The 20,731-nt window shown below is 39.2% G+C and overlaps 1 long non-coding RNA gene across 3 annotated transcripts; it reads left to right on the top strand.

Moving 5' to 3' along the window:
* Positions 1–4,304: 4,304 nt before the first annotated feature.
* LOC142182659 (uncharacterized) lies at positions 4,305–20,121 on the top strand. Of its 3 annotated transcripts, XR_012711531.1 has the most exons (4): positions 4,305–4,721; positions 11,243–11,398; positions 11,712–11,811; positions 19,875–20,121. It is a non-coding gene; the product is annotated as an uncharacterized LOC142182659 (long non-coding RNA). The 3 variants fall into 3 exon arrangements; XR_012711532.1 differs by lacking the exon at positions 11,712–11,811 and having other exon boundaries at positions 11,243–11,334; XR_012711530.1 differs by lacking the exon at positions 11,712–11,811.
* Positions 20,122–20,731: the final 610 nt, after the last annotated feature.

The raw sequence follows: 20,731 nt of genomic DNA, 5'->3' as shown, positions 1-20,731 counted from the left end.
ATGATAAGGAATCTCTTAGAACCCAGGTTTCCGCTTTAGATCGTGCTGACGCTTACCCCACTCAAATTATAGAAGTTTTGACTCCTGTAGTTCGTAAAGACTGCCATTGGAGTAACAATTTTCCCATTATTATCCCTGATCCAAATCAGAGAATTACTTCTTATTTGACTGGGTTCTCTTTTGTTTACACATACCCTTTCACTTTAGGGTTCAAACCAGCTATTGACCCAGTCATTCTTGAATTTTGCCGTTTCTTCAATGTTTGTTGGGTCAAATTGGCCCAATCATATGGAGGGATGTTGCCTGTTTAAGGCATTTAACTACTAAAGCTGAAGTTCCTTTTACTTTCCCTCACCTGATTCATCTTTACTCTCCTAGGCTTTTTCGCAATGGTGTTTTTACACTAGTAGCCAGGAGCAAGAGGGTTTTGGTGAGCCCTGAAGATGACAAGGATCGTGGCTGGTACGCCTGGTTTGTTGCTTCCCCCACTATTGGTTTAGTGGGTGAGAATAACGTTCCCTTCCCTGAGAAGTGGAATTTTGCACGTAAGTCTTTTATCCATCTCGTGCCTTTTTCCTTCAAGTTTATCAACTTCTCTAATTTTGCTTTTTTTAGTAACCATGAGAGTTGTGAAGGATGTTCCCAATTTCCGTGGTTAGGTAGATAAATTGTTGAAGACCGCACCAATGGATGGTAGGTCTTGGAAAACACTTTCTAACCATTTCGGTTGGAAAGTAAAGACTCATGGTAAGAGTTTATATTTTGTTCTTTCATGCCTACATTTTCCTTTATTGTTCTAACTTCCATCCTTCTTTTTATCAGGATTTGCTATTCGAAGAGTTACTACTGAAGTAGTTGCGGCCTCTTGTATCTCTTCGGGAACCCGTACTCCTTTGGGAACCTATATCTCTTTAGAAAGAGCCCGAGAAATAGTCTTGGGTTATTCTTCTGCGAAAAGGAAAACTATTGAAGAAGAAGATTCTAAAGAAGAGGAAGATGGGGGTTCCCTGGTGACGAGGCCACGAGCTAGGAGACGCATCACCTCTGATGACGAAGTTGAAGTTTCCCCTTGTCTTTCTGTTTCTCTTACCGAACCTGTTGAAACCCCAGTAATAATTCCTGACGATGACGTCACTCCCCATGATACTCATGAGTCTATTGATCAACTTTTCATCAGTAGTTTTGGTAGTGGAAGTTTAGGGCCTGTTTTAGATGAAATACCCTTATCTTCTTTTTCAACTCTCGTTCATGTGATTCCTTCCTTACCAGCTCCAGCTGTTTTGTTCCTTCTTCTATTGTTTTCACTTCTTCTACCGCTCCTCCTTCGACAATTCCCCCTCCTATCGTTCATCATACGGAAGTGGGCTCTTCAAGTAGAAGTGCCGCTATGAGGAGGGTAACTATTGAAGTTCCTACTGATAGCACCCTTTTGAGGAAGTCAGGTCTGGCAGATGTATGGCTGGAGCCTTTAATTGGCCCAATTGAAAAAGCAAAGCTGGAGAGCCATAGTTCCCTGACTCTAATAAATGATATCGTGCATGCCACTTAGAAGGTATTTTCCTTCTCTCCCTTCTTTTTCTTTGTAAATTTTTTTATCTTTGGGATTCTTATTTCCCTTCTTTTTTTAGGCCAATCTTATCGGCACAGAAATGATGAACAGAATCCCCCTCTTGGAGAAAGTAGCACGTGATTCTCAGTTGGAGGCGATCAATTGGAAGGAACAATTTGAGAGTGCACAAATTGATATGGAAGATTTACAAGAGAGCAAGAGTACCTTAGAGCAGCAGGTGCGGGCTTTAACTACAGAGTTAGCGGTTGTAAAAGCTTCCTCAAACCAAGCAAAAAAAGAAAAAGAACGTCTCGAATCCTCCTTCTCAGGGCAACTATCTAAGGCCAACATAGAGAATAGAGAGTTGAAGGCTCTTTTGAGTCAAAAAGAAGTTTACGCTGGGGAGCTCGTGCAAAGCTTAACTCAAGCACAAGAAGACCTTCGAGTCTCTGCTGATAAGGTACGTGATTTAGAGAGCTCCCATGCCTCTCTTCAAGATTCTTACAACTCCGCCTTGGCTGAAAATGAAGAGCTAAAGAATGAGATTGCTGTCACACCTCCTTTTTACCTACACCGGTAAGGGCGTAAAGGAGTTTTTCCATTTAAAGGACAATCGGAACGGGATTTAATTATTAATTATTCAGAGTCGCCACTTGGGAGATTAATGGTGTACCAAGTTACCGGTTGAATCCCGAACCGAGGAAAAATATGACTCTGTTACAGTCTGCGAACCAGAAATCTGAGTAAAGAATTCTGTTAACCCAGGAGAAGGTGTTAGGCATTCCCAAGTTCCGTAGTTTTAGCACGGTCGCTTAACTTTTGCATTTGATTTTATCTGATTTTAATACCTGCTAGCTTACGTGCCTTTTATTTATAAACCGCTTTTATCGTTATTTTTAACGAGAGTTGCAACGTCGTGAAAATGTGTCTCGAACCACGTCACATTAATGCACCCATGGTTATTGACACATTCCAACTCCATTGAGATTTGGACTTGGGTCGTATCAATGCGCATCCGAGTTTAAGAAAGTAATTTTATTAAAAATGCTCCTAAAGGGTCTAACGCATTGTTATCTTTAGGGAAAGCTGCGAAATTCGCTAAACGGCTCATCCCGAAATCTACAATATTTTTAATCAACCATTTATTGAGGGCCCCACATTTATTTATTTTTGTTCGGTAAGGCTCGTCTCAAAACTATTCAACTAAATAAACTAAGGAAATTCATAACTAAAAACTAATATCACAGCTACCTCACGGGAACCGTACTCGTGGCTATGACGATTTTCTTATTAAGAAGTTGATTAAACTAGTTCATCTATGTTTGCGAATAAAATACCATGATTTACAAGAACCTTGTTTTCACTGAAGGATCCATGTCACCTTATAGCAGATTGTTAGCAGATCAACAACCCAATTTGATTTCAGATGCCATTTTAGACCAAAGCTTAATTAGAAAATAACCCAGCAATCTGCCAGAATCTTGCATCAAAAGAACTTCCGTAACGCATTTGTGTCGAACTTCACTTAGCAAATAGAAACATCCATGTCAATCACCAACAAATGAATGATCGATTCACCTTTATGCCAACGGCCGAAAACGAATAACTCGGGTACAATTCTAGATCAATGATTCATCTGACAGTAGCATGACAATTAAGCTTCAACCAACACACGCTTTCTGGAAAGAAACTAGAGTGGCTCTCATATGCTACTTCTAGCGAAGATAACAGAAATACTCACAGAAGGGGCCTAGGATCACCACATTGAGTAACTCACAATCATATTTACCTTACGAATCTTGTGAGCACGTGATTTTTGCCTTGTATATGAATAATTCCAAAAATTCAAACAAAATAATATTCCTTTATTTTTACAATTTTTGTGAATTTTGGTGTCGTTTTGTGTTAATTATTTGCATTTTATTTGTGCATTTTTATTCACATGAAAATACGAAAATATACATTTGGCATTTGCATTTAGGATTTAACATCATATTTTAAGATTAATTAGGGGTTAATTTGTTTTAGAACAAAATATAAAGAAAATAACAAAAATAGTCCACTTTTGCATTTTTAATTGTTAATTGTTGAATTTGTCACGAAATAGATTTTAAACAATTTTAGGAGTTAATTAGTTTAACTTTGAAATATAGTAGGACTCTATTTTACTTACATTTTTATAAAATCAAACAAAATAGACTTTTTCCAATTTTTACCATTTTATAGGATTTTGTAGGATTTCTATTTAATTGTTTGCATTTATCTATGCACGTTTATTTTATTTAAATCATGAAAAATACCAAAATATCATGCATTGCATTTAGAATATGTTTGTATATTTTTAGAACTAACCGGTAATTATTTGTTTTATAGAAATTCGAAAATCACAAAAAATAGCTCGTTTTTACATTTTTGTCTTTTAATTTTTAGCTTATTGATTTATCTCTTTTAATTTAGAGTTAAGTGTTGTTTATAATTTTTATAATTATCTAATTAGTTTAATTTCACACTTTTGGATAATTTAGGATTTTTAAATTTTTAGGATTTTAATTAATTGGATTTCAAAATCAAAAAGAAAAAAAAAGAAAAGAAAACAAAGAAAAAAAGGGCCATTTTGTAGCTCAAAATCGGACTGGGCCAGCTTGGAACAACCCATTTGATTTTAAATCCCTAGTCCATTTTAAAGGCCCAGAACATTGACCCATTAACCCTTTGCCCTCTTTATACCCTAAATCCCTCACATTAAAAAAAAAGACAAAAAATACGATCAGATCCTTAGACCCAGAGGGAGAAGAGCAACGACGCCCCTGTACTAAAAGGCCCCTCCTTCTTTTTCACTCACTGACACTAGAGACCCTTTGCAGAAACCCAAGCTTTCTTCCTCCTCACCTCCCACTCACAGCTTACACACGAAAAATCGCTCACCATAGAGCTAGAAACAAAACTTTCAAAAGTTCAAAAAAGAAACTCAAAAAAGAGATCTGAAAATAAGTTTGGGGAATGATTTTCTGGGTTTAAAAGCTGTTGAAAACTTTTAAAGTTGATCTCGCTGTATTGTTGCTGTCGAGTACTACGAATTTTGCTGCCGTTTTGCTGGTTTCGTTACTGTCAGTTGATGCTGTCTTGTATTGGAAATTGTTAGTTGAGCCCTATCGCTTTGTTTGTTTAAGAGGTAAATTCAAAAGAACCCCTTTGTATCTTGTTATATTTAGTGATGAATGAATTTCTATCTCCGCTTTGAAATCATTTTAAATGTTGATTCACTGTTTGTATTTTTATAATAAGTTTGTTGATTGAATTTTATAATAAGTTTGTTTCTTGGATCTTTCTGTATTGTTTTTTTGTTCGGAAATGCCATTGAGTTGGTTCAAGTGTTTTCACTGTTGGGATTCATTTTTGGCTATTTGAGCAAATGTACTGAGATGTTATTTCTATCATTGATTTTGCCATGTTACTATTATATTTGCTATATCGCCTTATTTTGATCTATGATAATTGTTGTTTCCTTCCCGTTAATTCCATAAAAGGGAGCAATTAATGTGATAATTTAGCATAATTGCTATCATTAACAGTAGCAAGACAAATGCCATTATGGCAATAATATCAATAAATCGTGATTATACTATCATCTCTTGCTTTATGATAAGTATGTCATGGCAGTAGTATTCCAAATTTGTCATATTCTTCATGGCAGTAGTATTCCAAATTTGCCATATTCTTCATGTCAGTAGTATTTCATGATATAGTCCATATGTATTAACATGTCTTTGTCCTAGAAAAAAGGTGCATATACTATTGGACTTGAAAAGAGCTGTTAATTATTAACGTAGGAAAAGAACTCATGCACACGTAGAATGTTTTAGGCGCGTTTTATACATCGTGGCTATGAAAAATAATTTGAGGTGCGCCATGCCAAACAAAAATGACAAATTGCGTGGCCCTCATTTTAAGCAGGAATTGATCCTTAGATTCCGAGACGTGCCATTTAGTAAATTTCATGGCCCTCACAAAGTGCAAACGCGTAGTCGCTTTAGGCGCGTGTTTAATAATATTACTTTCCTAAATTCGGGTGCGCATTTATGTGACCCAAATCCAAATCTCGACAAAGTCGAAATGTGTTGACAATCACGGGTGCATTGATTGTGACGTGGTTCGAAACGCGTTTCACGACGTCATAATTCTTATAAAATAAATGATGATCGAAAAAATAGGTTCATAAACTGAGACGAGCCTCACCGAATAAAAATAAATAAATGTGGGGCCCTCAATAAATGGTTGTTAAAACTGATTAGAACTTGGGAGGGCCGTTTAGCGAACTTCACGGCCTCCCCCAGAATAATATTACGTTAGAACCTTTAGGCGCGATTTAATTAAATTACTTCTTTAAACTCGGGTGCGCATTGATGCGACCCTAATCCAAATCTCGACGAAGTCGAAATGTGTTGACGACCATGGGTGCATTGATTGTGACGTGGTTTGAAACGTGTTTTCATGACGTCGCAATACTTTTAAAATAAATAATGATAAAAAGCGGTTTACGAATAAAAAGCACATAAGCTAGCATGTATTAAAATCAGATAAAATCAAATACAACAGTTAAGCAACCGTGCTAGAACCACGGAACCCGGGAATGCCTAACACCTTCTCCCGGGTTAACAGAAATCCTTACTCGAATTTCTGGTTCGCGGACTGTTAACAGAGTCATATTTTTCCTCGGTTCGGGATTCAACCGGTGACTTAGGACACCATTAATCTCCCAAGTGGCGACTCTGAATAATTAATAACTAAATCCCGTTCCGATTGTCCTTTAATTGGAAAAACTCCTTTACGCCCTTGCAGAGTGTGTGAAAAAGGAGGTGTGACAAGATCCTTGAAGAAAAATCTGTTGTTGAGGTAAGTTGGGCATTTTTGAATTCACGTTGTGATACCCTAATTGAAGCTGGCCAAGAAAACTTCAACCTGGAGTCGGAGTTAGCTAAGATCAATGAAACCATTGAAAAAGCTCAGCAAACTCAGGACTTCCCTTCTCCCGTGATTGAAGCTCCCGTGAATGTTGAAGCTGATACGGGTATCCCAACTCTTTAAAGCCCAATCGAGCCTGTTGCTGCAAGCCAAGTTGAAACCACATCTGTTGATGCACCTGCCCAAATTGAGCCCGCTGCTATTGATGTTCCTACTTCAGTTCCACAAACTTCTCAGTGACCAGTTTTAATCATTTGAATGATTTTGTTTTTGTTTTTATTTTGGAAAATTGTAATCAAACCCTTAGCTTCATTTGTGGGTTTATTTTGGAAACGCAAGTCCCCAAGTCTTTTATGGGGCAATCTGTATAAACAATTTCATAGTTTTATGACTAAATTCAAACTTAGTCTTAGATTTTTTACATATTAAGAACTTTTTCATGCTATTATCTTAAACTTCTGTTTGCATTATTCTTGCCTTTATTTTTAAGGACTTACAGAATAATTTGCATTTTTATTTTTCGAAAATGCTTCTGTTAACCTCATGACTAATTAATTTAAACATGAGGTTTATAAAAGAGGGCCCTTTTATATTTCGACACTTAATGAAGAAGACATCTCAACTTCATAATGGTGTTGTCATACGATAAAAGAAATAGGAACACACATGTTTCTTTGAAATAACTTTGACAAGTTTTGAATAATACTTTACATGTATTTGAATTACATCTATAACTTTCTCGTAACTGTTTTTCTTGTAACAGATTTTTACAAAAGAAGAATAATAGACACGGGGTTTTTCTTTATAACCCGTTTTAGTACATAGCCTTTACCCTAACTATAGTGAGGTTTTTCTTTCGCCTTAGCTCATGGATCCATCTCGTGACTTTGTGACTTTTACTCTGCACTTGACTCTTTTAGGCTTGATTTTTCCTTAATCTTCTTTGCCTTCTCTATACACATGTCTATGTATATTATGTAGTCCCCCAAGTGTTTAAGTGTTGAAGTATAAAGCCTCGAGCACTTGATATTTTCTCTCATTTGGTCCTTTTTCCTGAAAAGGAAAAACATACAGGACTCGGAGGTGCGATTATAGATGAAGACTGCTTAACCAGTTTGAATTTCTATCAGAATAACTGTAACCCTAGGTCAGGAATTTTAGGTTATTCCATGTGCCTTACAGGTCGTGACTCATCATTTAGTACAGGTTAGCCTTTTGCCTATCATCTAAATTTTAACAATTCAAAAATTAAATTTAAAATGGTGATACCCGACAGTGGGTATTACTTAGAAATAATATCTCTTCAAATGAATAACATTCCAATGTAAAGGTAGTATCTTGCCATCCATTGTCTCCAGCTCATATGCTCCCTTTCCTGCAATATCACGAACTCTATAGGTCCTTCCCATGTTGGACTTAATTTACCCGCGTTACCTGCCTTTGTAGATTGAAAAACCTTTTTAAGCACGAAGTCCCTCACTTTGAAGAATCTGAGGTGTGCTTTTTGGTTGTAATATCGTTCTATGACTTGCTTTTGTGCTGCCATTCTTATTAATGCAGCTTCTCTCCTTCCCTCGAGTGAATCTAGATTGACCCGCATCTCCTCGTCATTAGATTCTTGTGTCGCTTGTGTGAACCGTGTACTTGGTTCCCCTATCTCAACTAGAATTAAAGCCTCAGCTCCATAAACCAATGAAAATGATATTTCTCCTATACTTGTTTTTGCAGTTGTGCGATATGCCCACAAAACTCTAGGTAACACTTCAGGCCAGTTACCTTTTGATTCCTCTAATCGTTTCTTTAAATTATTGATAATAACCTTGTTCATTGATTCTGCTTGCCCATTACCCACCGGATGATAAGGTGTTGACGTAATCCTTTTAGTTTGCCAACTTTAAAAGAATTTCGTGATTTGAGCTCTAATAAATTGAGGGTCATTATCACACACGATCTCCTTTGGTACACTGAATCGACATATGATATTCCGCCAAATAAAATCTTTGACTTCCTTTTCTCGCACTTGTTTTAAATGCTCCTGTCTCCACCCATTTAGTAAAATAATCAGTGAGTACGAGCAGAAACTTTACCTGTCCTTTTGCTTGTGGTAATGGACCCACGATATCCATTTCCCATTTCATAAACGGCCATGGTGCAATGACCGGATGTAATAACTCTGCAGGTCTATGCATATTGTCACCGTACCTTTGACATTTATCACATTTGTCCATGAAACTTTCTGCTTCTTCTTCCATCTTAGGCCAGTAATAACCTGCCTTAATTAAGGTTCTTACCAATGACCTTCCTCCTGCGTGATTCCCGCAATGTCCTTCGTGTATTTCTTTCATTACATACTCCATTTGCGAAGGTTTAAGGCATCTTGCTAAGGGACCACCGAACATTTTACGATATAAATTGCCTTGCTTTAAGCAGTACCGAGCAGCCTTCTTTCGAAGCGCATGAGCTTTTTTCTTATCATCAGGGACGGTACCATACTGCAAAAAAGCAACAATCTCGTTCCTCCAATCCCAAGTTAAATTATTAAAATTTACCTCATTCTTATCAAGATCGAGAACTAAATGAAATAAATGTATAACTGAGGCGTTTGCATCATTTTCCACATCAGCTGCAGATGCGAGATTGGCTAGGGTGTCTACTTCAACATTTTCATCCCTTGGTATTTGTATAACTTTCCAGGTTTGAAATTACTTTATCAATTCCCGTACCTTTTCTAAGTATTGTTGCATCCTTGCTTCCCTAGCTGTATAAGTCCCCTTCATTTGATTAACCACGAGTTGCGAATCACTCTTAATTATAATCTGATTTATGCCAAGCTCTCGTGCCAATTCTAGACCTGCAATCATAACCTCATATTCTGCTTCATTGTTAGTTATGGAGTGACATTTAATAGCTTATCAAATGGTTTCACCCATAGGTGGTACCAAGACAATCCCTAAACCTGCACCTTTTACATTAGATGAGCCATCAGTGAATAATGTCCAAGTTCCCGGGTTAGCTCCACTGAATACCTGTAATTCTTTTTTTGCTTTTAATTGCATCCCTTGGCTAAAATTATCCACGAAATCAGCTAACACTTGTGATTTTATAGTAGTTCTAGGTTGGTATGTGATTTCGTATTCATTAACTCTATTGCCCACTTAGCTAACCTACCTGATAACTCATGCTTATGTAATATATTACGTAAAGGGTAGGCAGGTACTACAGCGATAGGATGACACTGAAAGTAAGGTCTTAACTTTCTAGATGCCATGATTAATGCAAATGCAAGTTTTTCTAGCTGAGAATACCGCATCTTCGCATATAACAAAGATTTACTAACATAGTAGATAGGGGATTATTTACCTTATTCTTCTCGGACCAAAACAGTGCTTACCACAACTTCCAAAACAGCAAGGTAAATGGGTAGTCTTTCCCCAACCTTTGGTTTTGCCAGCAAAGATGGATTTGATAAGTACGTTTTCAAATTCCTGAGTGCCTGTTGACATTCCTCATTCCATTCAAAATGATCCTGCTTCTTATGGGCTGAGAAGAATTTAAAACACTTCTCTGATGATTTAGAAATGAATCTTCCCAAGGCTGCAATTCTCCCTGTTAATTTTTGAACCTCTTTCTTGTTTGAAAGTATATCAGGGATTTCCTCAATGGCCTTAATCTGTGCAGGATTCACTTCAATACCACGGTTAGAAACAAGATAATCCAAAAACTTACCTGATGCAATGCCAAATGCACATTTTTCGGGATTTAACTTCATATTAAATTTGCGCAAAATTGAAAATGTGTTAGATAATTGTGATATGTGATCTTTTGAATACTGAGTTTTAACAAGCATATCATCTATATATACCTCCATAGTTTTTCCTAAATTCTCTTGAAACATTTTGGTAACTTACCTCTGTTACGTTGCACCTGCATTCTTTAGACTAAAAGGCATTACTTTATAACAGTAAGTCCCACTGTCTGTTATGAATGAAGTTTTTTCTTCATCTCCCGAATCCCAGTTTAATCTGATTATAACCTGAATATGCATCTAAAAAACTTAATAGTTCGTGACCTGCAGTTGCATCAATCAATTGATCTATGTGTGGTAGTGGAAAAGAATCTTTAGGGCAGGCTTTATTAAGATTTGTGTAATCTACACAAACCCGCCACTTACCGTTCTTCTTTGGAACTACAACAGTGTTAGTTAACCAGTTAGGATACTTTACCTCACGAATGGAACCAATTTTTAGCAATTTTTGGACTTCTTCTTGAATCACCTGATTCTTGAAAGTTCCTTGCTTTCTTTTATTTTGCTTGACAGGAGGGTATGATGGATCTTCATTTAGTTTATGAGTCATCACCTCCGGTGGTATTCCTGTCATGTTAGAATGGGACCAAGAAAAGCAGTCCACATTAGTTTTCAAAAATTCAATTAAATTACCTCTCATACATTGGCTAAGATTGGCTCCAACATAGATTTTTTTATCAGGCCATTGAGAAAATAACACGACACGCTCTAATTCCTCTATTGTTGTTTTGATATTTTTATTCTCTTCTAGTTCTCTAATGGTATCAAGCCTTGAATCTACATCTGTTTGCCCTTGTTCAGTTGAGGTTTGTATTGTGGTGTCCTCAATCGCCTTTTGTAATTGCTATTTACCTTCATTTCTCGTGCTTGTATATGCAACAGAGTTTATAGCCCTGGTTGTATGTTGATCTCCACGAATTTGACAGATTCCCCATGGCGATGGAAATTTAATAACTTGATGCAAAGTTGAAGGAACAACATCCATTTCATGGATCTATGGTCTCCCAAGAATCATGTTGTAAGCCATCTCCATATCTACCACCTGAAACTTTGTATCTTTGACGACTCCTTTAGTGAATGTGGTGAGTGTTACCTATCCTTTCGTGGGGACACTAGAATTATCAAATCCAGATAGAGTATGCGCCTTTGGTATCACTTTATCTTCAGTTTGCATCTCACGTAATACTCTTAGTAAAATAATGTTCACGGAACTACCTGGATCAATCAAAACTCGTTTCACATTATTATCATGTACAATTAAAGATATTACCAGTGCATCGTTATGAGGGGTTAATACGCCATCTGCATCTGCGCCATTGAATGTAATGCTGTCTTTCTCTAAAACATGTCGCACCTGTTTCCCTTGGGTAATTGTTACTTTGGAAATTTTGTTAGCTGCAGTATATGATATACCATTGATGTCTTCACCCCCACTAATAACGTTGACAGTTCTTTTGGGAGAAGGTGGTTTTGGAGGCTCCTGCCTGTTCTTCATGTAAGCTTGCTTGCCTTTCTCACTGAACAACTTAGTAAGATATCCCTGTTTTAATAAATGATCAACTTCACTTTGTAAAAATCTGCAATCTGCTATTTTATGTTTGTGGTCATTATAAAACTCACACCAATGGTCAGGGTTGCACCTGTTTGGATTCTATCTCATTTCCTTTGGCCATCGAGCCTTATCTCCCATGCTTCTCAAAACAGCTACGAGCTCGGAGGTGCTGACATTGAAGTTATAACCACCGAATCTCACTTTTAAATTTCTATCATCATCTCGTGACTCATAGTTATTTCGCTTGTTCTTGAATCTTGATGAAGAACCTGATTCTCTGTTTCTTGATCTATGATCGTACCATTGATTATCCTGCTTTGACCGTGAGTCCTTTCCCGCAGGTCCCATGTAAGGCTCGTACATATTTTTACCGGATATTTTTTCAGTCTCCGTACGTCTTGAACTTACCTTTTCTTCTTTTTGAAATCGTGGAACAATATCTTCCTCAATCCTCAACTTCATACTATATCTGTTATAAATATCATTCCACGTTGTAGCTGGGAATTCTCGAAGGCTTTCCTTGATTCTCCTCATAGGTTCCGAGCTTTTTTCATTCAAATTACTTGTGAAATAGCTGCCCAGTTGTCAGGTACACGTGGCAATGTCATTCTTTCACGTTGAAATTTGTCCATGAATTCTCTAAGAAGTTCTGAGTCCCCTTGCTTGATTTTGAAAATATCCTCCATTCTTTTCTCTACCTTTTGAGCTCCCGATTGTGCTTTGATGAAAGAATCTGCAAGCTCAGCAAAAGAATTTATAGAATTTTCGGGTAAAAGAGAATACCATGTTAGCGCTCCTTTGGTGAGCGTTTCAATTTTTTTTGACTAGTACTGATTCAATCTCCTGCTTAGTCAAATCGTTGCCTTTTACACCCATTGTGAATGCAGTCACATGATCTGGTGGGTTTATTGTTCCATCATATTTTGGAATATCAAGCATTTTGAACTTCTTTAGAATTGGGAGTGGAGCAGTACTTGGCTTCCAAGGTTGTTGCGAATATCTATCCATATCTACCCCTTTGATTATGGGCGATACCCCGTGTATCTGCTCTATGCGCTCACTTTGCTCCTTGATTTGTTTCTGCAAGGTTAGTACTAAATTTTGTAAATCTGAATTAACTAAATTACCTGGTTCTCCATCTTGCGATTCACTAGGGGTTCCACCGCTGCCTGAATTAACAAGCCCGGAATGAGGGTTCTCCAGAGTGTTGTTATTTGGAGTAGGTGTTGGTGGTGCACCAGGTAACTGGCTAACCAAGGCCTGAACGACTTTATTGACCTGTGCGGTAATAAGTTTTTGCAAAGCCTCATCCATAGCTTCAATATTTTCGAATTGAGCCTGTCCATCTGTATGAGATCCCTCAGGAGTGCCTTCACGAGATCGCCGAGGAGAGCCTTGTGGAGAAATGATCAGTGCATTATTATCTTGAGGGTCTCTCTGAAGTTGTTGGTTTATTTGGTTTTCTTGGTTTCCTTGAATGTTGTCATTGTTGTTCGACATAGTTGATGAAACAAGGAAAGTTAAGCGAAAAGAAAATAGATTATCAGATTCCCGGTAACGGAACCAATTTGTTTAATCAAAAAATAGAATTTTAGTCAAAGCTAGAATTTAGAAGAACACGGGCTGCTGATAATCGAAAGAATATGTAAAAGAGAGTAATTTAGGTAGCAAGAATATAATCAGGAGAATAAAAGAAAAACCAAAGTTTATTCCAATAGTATTTCGTGTCCTTACAATTGATCAGATATCTCCCTTTTATAGATATCTTGGAGATATGCATTTTGCCCAAATCATAATAAGGCTATTATGAATAATTAAAGACATTGAATGCTACGTTACATAATCATTATATTAATACAAATTCTCTATCGTATTCAGCATTTAATGCCTATTAAATACTGTATCTGCACTCTTTTCTATTTTCAGATCCATTCCTTTTGATTCTTGGATATAAATGACTTAAATAGGTGCGGGCACTGAATCCTTCGAATAACCGCCCGTACCTCTTCCTTTGTCTTTGCTCATTTCCGTTGCTGCTCGTGCCTCTTGGCTAATTGTAATTCTTTGACCATTTGACCAGTCCATGTGTCTTGACATGTCACTTTTATATACAATTTTTCCCAATACAGGACTGTCACGCCAAGACTGTGACCTTAACTTTATCGGGTATTCCTCGTTTAGAGTGGAGAGGGACTCCTAGTCATTCTACCTGTAGTGTTGTCTCATATGTGAAGGCTCGACGCATGGTCGAGAAGGGGTGTTTGGCCTATTTGGCATATGTTCGTGATTCTAGTGCGGAGGTTCCCTCTATTGATTTTGTGCCTGTTGTTCGTGAGTTTCCTGAAGTATTCCCTTCAGACTTGCCGAGTATGCCACCTGACAGGGATATTGATTTTTGCATTGATTTGGCTCCGGGCACTCAACCCATTTCTATCTCGCCGTATCGTATGGCCCCGCCTAAGTTTAAAGAGTTGAAGGAATAGTTGCAAGACTTGCTTGAGAAGGGTTTCATTAGACCCAGCGTTTCACTATGGGGTGCGACAGTGTTGTTTGTCAAGAAAAAGGACATATCGATGCGGATGTGTATTGATTATTGGCAGTTGAATGAGGTTACAAGCAAGAATAAGTATCCATTACCGAGGATTGATGATTTGTTTGATCAGCTTCAGGGTGCCAAGGTATTTTCAAAAATTGACTTGAGATCTGGCTACCACCAGTTGAGGATTAGGGCATCCGATGTCCCTAAGACAGCTTTTCACACCCGGTACGGGCATTATGAGTCCTTGGTTATTTAATTTGGGTTGACCAATGCCCCAGCATCTTTTATGGATTTGATGAACTGAGTGTTTAGGCCTTATTTGGACTCATTTGTGATAGTCTTCATTTATGATATTTTGATATATTCCCGTAGTCGGGAGGAGCACGAGCAACATCTTAGAGTGGTTCTTCAGACCTTGAGGGATAGTCAGTTATATGCTAAGTTCTTGAAGTGTGAGTTCTGGTTAAGTTCAGTTTCATTTCTGGGCCATGTTGTATCAGCATAGGGTATTAAGGTTGATCCGAAGAAGATTAAGGCAGTCAAGAACTGGCCTAGACCAGCATCAGCTATAGAGATTCAGAGTTTCTTGGGATTGGCAGGTTACCATCGCCGGTACGTGGAGGGGTTCTCATCTATCGCAGCCCCGATGACCAGGTTGACCCAGAAAGGTTCCCAGTTCAGATGGTCAGACGAGTGTGAGGAGAGCTTTCAGAAGCTCAAGACAGCTCTGACTACGACATCGGTGTTGGTTTTGCCCACAGGTTCAGGGCCTAATACAGTTTATTCTGATGCTTCCCATATTGGGCTTGGTGTAGTGTTGATGTAGGATGGCAAGGTCATTGCCTATGCTTCGCGGTAGTTGAAGATTCATGAGAAGAACTATCCAGTTCATGATTTAGAGTTGGTAGCCATAGTTCACACATTGAAGATTTGGAGGCATTACCTATATGGCGTGGCATGTGAGGTGTTCATAGATCACAAGAGTCTTCAGTATTTGTTCAAGCAAAAGGAGCTAAATTTGAGGCAGGGGAGGTAGTTGGATTTGTTAAAGGATTTTGATATCACTATCTTATATCACCCGGGAAAGGCCAATGTGGTGGCTGATGCGTTGAGTAGGAAGTCAGCCAGTATGGGCAGTTTTGCTTATATTCCGGTCGGTGAGAGACCGCTTACTTTGGACGTGCGGGCTTTGGCCAATCAGTTTGTGAGGTTGGATATTTCTAAGCCTCATCATGTATTGGATTGCATGGTCGCTCGTTCTTCTTTATTGGAGCATATCCGTGATCGACAGTATGATGATCCCCATTTGTGTGTCATTAGAGACACGGTGCAGCGCGGAGGTGCCAAACAGGTTACCTTAGATGATGATGAAATTTTGAGATTGCAGGGTCGAGTTTGTGTGCCCAATGTAAATAGGCTCCGAGAGTTGATTTTAGAGGAGGCCCATAGCTCCCGGTACTCTATTTATCCGGGGGCCGCGAAGATGTATCAGGATTTGCGGCAGCATTATTGGTGGCTTAGAATGAAGAAGGATATCGTTGCATATGTAGCTTGGTGTTTGAATTGTCAGCAGGTTAAGTACGAGCATCAGAGTCCTGGTGGTTTATTTCAGAGGATTGAGCTTCCCGAGTGGAAGTGGGAGCGGATCACTATGGATTTCATTTTTGGACTCCCGCAGACTCGGAGGAAGTTCAACGTAGTATGGGGTCATTGTTGATAGGCTGACCAAGTCAGCGCATTTCATTCCTGTGGCAGTCTCCTATTCATCCAAGAGGTTAGCTGAGATCTATATCCGGGAGATTGTTCGTCTTCATGGTGTGCCTATATCTATCATTTCGGACCGAGGTACATAGTTTACCTCGCATTTCTGGAGAGCAGTTCAGCGAGAGTTGGGCACCCAGGTTGAGTTAAGTACAACATTTCGTCCTCAAATGGATGGGCAGTCCGAGCGGACTATTCAGATTTTGGAGGATATGCTCCGAGCTTGTGTTATCGATTTTGGAGGTTCGTGGGATCAGTTCTTGCCTTTAACAGAGTTTGCCTACAACAACAGTTACCAGTCGAGTATCCAGATGGCTCCTTATGAGGCTTTATATGGTAGGCGGTGTCGATCTCCAGTTGGATGGTTTGAGCCGGGAGAGGCTCGATTGTTGGGTACGGATCTGGTTCAGGATGCCTTGGATAAGGTCAGGATTATTCAGGATAGACTTCGCACAGCTCAGTCCAGGCAAAAGAGTTATGCCGACCGCAAGGTTTGAGATTTGGCATTCATGGTAGGTGAGCGGGTATTGCTTCGAGTGTCGCCTATGAAGGGCGTGATGAGATTTGGGAAGAAGGGCAAGCTTAGCCCTAGGTTCATTGGCCCTTTTGAGATTCTTGATCGAGTGAGAGAGGTGGATTATAGACTTGCCTTTCCGCCGAGCTTATCAGCCGTGCATCCAGTGTTTCATGTGTCCATGCTTCGGAAATATCACGACGATCCATCCCACGTGTTAGATTTCAGCACTGTCCAGTTGGACAAGGACTTGTCTTATGAGGAGGAGCTGGTAGTTATTCTAGACCGGTGGGATCGTTAGTTGAGGTCGAAGAGTTTTCCTTCTGTTCGTGTTCAGTGGAAAGGTCATCCTTCTAAGGCATCGACTTGGGAGTCCGAGTCCGATATGCAGAGTCGTTATCCCCATCTTTTCCCCGACTTAGGCACTTCCTTCTTCTGTCCGTTCGAGGACGAATGGTTGTTTTAGAGGTGGAGAATGTGATGACCCAAAAGGTCATCACTTGCTTTAAATTAAATTCTGTGTTCTAAGGCCTTGAAAACCTCATTTAGAGCCACCTCGATTTGTGTGCATAGTTCGGGCGCATAGCAGGAAAGATGAAATATGAAATTCTGTGAAAAATGATAAAAACAATTTGGTTATAAAATGAGTTAATTTGACTTCGGTCAACGTTTTGGGTAAACGGACCCGGACCCGGACCCGTAATTTGACGGTCCCGGAGGGTCCGTAAATATGGGACTTTGGTGTATGTCCGGAATCGAATTCCGAGTTCCCAAGCCCGAGAAATGAATTTTTAAAAGAAATTATTTTCTGAAACTGTTTAAGGAAAAATTGAAGTGAAATTTGCTTGGAGCATGATGGTATCAGACCCGTATTTTGGTTCCGGCGCTCGGTACAAGTCTTATATATGATTTAAGACATTTTTGTGGAATTTGGTGAAAAATGGATGTCATGTGACCTGATTCGGACTTAAATTGCAAAATTTATGTTAAAAGAAGTTTTGAGAAAATTTCATTAATCTCGAGATTTAATTTGATGTTCATGAGTTTATTTTGATGATTTGATTACACGAGTAAGTCCATATGCTGTTTTTGAGTTAGTATGATATTTGGTTTGAAGCCCCGAGGGCTCGGATGAGTTTCAGGATGTTTTTACACATAGAAAAAAGTTGCAGATTCATAGAAGTTGCAGGTCTCTGAAGCCAGGTCTCGCGGTCCGCGGTGGAAATTTCCCGACCGCGGTGGGGACTCCGCGACCGCGGTGGGATTTGTGTGGTCCGTGGTGAGAAAGGCCAAGCCTTCGCGGCCGCGCTCGATTTCTTGCAGTCCGCGGTGGAGACCTGGGCAGCCGCGGTCCATTTCGTGCGGTCCGCACAGGGAACTGGACCGCAGTACCTCAGGAAGGCCTGTGCGACCGCAGTCCATTTTGTGCGGTCCACACAGGTGGTTTGAGAGGGGTATAAATAGACGGGATTTCCAGTTATTTTTATTTTTCAAAACCCCAAAAACATAAGAGGCGATTTTTCAAACAACCTTTCTTCTCCAAATCAATTGTAAGTCATTTTTAACTAGTTTCTTCAATCATTAACATCTTTTAACATGAATTCGACTTCAAATCAATTATTTTCATGGTGGAATTGGGAATTTTGGGTAAAACCTAAGAATATTGAAATTTGGGAATTTAGACCTCAAATTGAGGTCGGATTCCAAAACCAATTATATATCCGGGCTCGGGGGTAAATGGGTAATCGGGTTTTGGTTCGAATTTTGGGTTTGGACCAAGCGGGCCCGGGGTCGATTTTAGACTTTTTGGGGAAATGTTTATAAAACCTATCTTCATGCATTAGAATTGATTCATTTAACATTTATTGATGTTGTTAAGCAAATTGTGGCTAGATACAAGCGAGTTGGTGGTGGAAACAAGAGGTAAAGCGGTAGTTGAGACTTGATTTGTGTTCGTTGCATCGAGGTAAGTGTTTGGTCTAACCTTAGCTTGAGGGATTAGGAGTTGTGTCCTATTTGATATTTGCTTCTTGTCGAGTACGACGTATAGGCATGGTGACGGGTATCTATGCGTTGGTGTCAAGCATGACCGTGAGTCTTATCTTGTGATTTTCATGATCTCGTTGTATTATTCATGCCTTAGTGAAGATTTCTACTTGTTGTGTAAAGTTGTGGAAAGAATTGCGACCTATGAACATTAATGAGCGTTGGCTCCAGTTGTATAATGAATTGTGAAAGTATAAGTAATAATCGAAACTCTAGAGCATTGGCTCGGGTTGTGAAGTGAATTGTGAGGTAAAAGTGAGAAAGAGAAGAGATCATTATGTTGCCCCCTTGCCGGGCTATTGTTGAATTGAGGTTCCCTTGCATTGTGTTCTTAATTGATATTACAGACGCTTAGGTTGATGATTCTTCGTGTTAGGTGTTGTAACCAGTTTAGTTATAGCTGAGGTAGTTAGATGTTGAAACTAGTTGAGATAGTTAGATGTTGGAACAAGTTTGGTTATGGTTGTTTCTCCCTTGCCGGGACGTATATACTTGTACTGTTGAGTTTCCTTGCCGGGATAGTGTAACTATTGTTGATCCCTTGCCGAGATGGTTAATTATGATTATTGTTGACTATATATTTGGAACGGGTTGCACGCCGCAACAGATATTATATTGGAACGGGTTGCACGCCGCAACAGATATTATACTGGATCGGGTTGCACGCCACAATAGTTATATATGTGGATCGGGTTGCACGCTGCAACAGATATTATATTGGAACGGGTTGCACGCCGTAACAGTTATATATGTGGATCAGGTTGCACGCCGCAACAGATATTATATTGGAACGGGTTGCATGCCGCAACAGTTATATATGTGGATCGGGTTGCACGCCGCAACAATGTTAAATTATAATGGATCAGGTTGCACGCCGCAACAATATTATTATCTTATTGATTGTAGACATCGAGTGTTCTTTCATACTTTATTAAGTTATTGATTGTTATGTTTCCCCGAAGCATGTTTCCTTCCCTCCCTTTTAAAATGTTATTACCTGTTTATATTTTTCTTGTATATTATATAACTGCACAGGTTTATCTGGAGTCTGGTCCTAGCCTCGTCACTACCTCGTCGGGGTTAGGCCAGACACTTACCAGCACATGGGGTCGGTTGTGCTGATACTACACTCTGCACTCTGTGCAGATACTAGAGCAGTGCTTGGTCAGCAGCAGTAGGGGAGCCAACCTTCAGTTCATCGAGACTCCGAGGTAGTCCTGCAGGCGTCCGTAGGCCCCGACGTCTCCTCCATCTTTTATTATGTTCTGTATCACTTGTATCCGAGACGGACGATGTTTCTTTCTTTCGAACATTTGTATGTAGTAATCATAGTTAGTCCATGAATGTTATGACACCTGTTTCTGGGTAGAGACATATGTTGGATTTCGTATTATTTTAGTTTTATATTTGCCTAAGTCTTCCGCTAATCTCACATTCCGCTGTTATTCAATGTTTATCACCTGTTAAATGCAAGTTGTTAAAAAGATTAAAACAAAGGAGTTAAAGATTTCTGAATTTCGTGGCTTGCCTAGCTTCTACGAGTAGGCACCATCACGACTCACGAGAGTGGGAAATCCGGGTCATGACAGTCATTTAAAAAATTGACCCTATTCCCTCTATTAATAACCCATCTACTGGCTTTGCTACAGGTTTCCCAGGCCTTTAGTAAACCCTTCCAAATTGAGGATTTATGGTTCCTTGAGTGTCTCAAAACATGTGTAGGTCTGGACATGTTGCAGTGTTTGTGAATAAGGACTTTAGCCCAAAGGCTGTTGGTATTCTTGTAAGCTCTCCATGCCAGGTTTGCTAGAGCAACTTTGTTTTTAAAGCTAGCTTTTTGCAGCCCTAGCCCTCCCTCAGGCTTGGTTTTGGTGACTATATCCCACTTAATCAAATGAAGCTTTTTCTTTTCAGGGGTGGTGCCCCAAAGGAAGTTTCTCTGAATTTTATCAATTTGATTGGTTACTTTGATAGGAAGGGTGATGTATTGCATTACATGACTT

Source organism: Nicotiana tabacum, chromosome 7 (assembly GCF_000715075.1).
Source record: "Nicotiana tabacum cultivar K326 chromosome 7, ASM71507v2, whole genome shotgun sequence".
Lineage (NCBI taxonomy): Eukaryota > Viridiplantae > Streptophyta > Magnoliopsida > Solanales > Solanaceae > Nicotiana > Nicotiana tabacum.
Note: the sequence above shows the minus strand (reverse complement) of the source record. Positions and strands in the feature narration are given on the sequence as shown.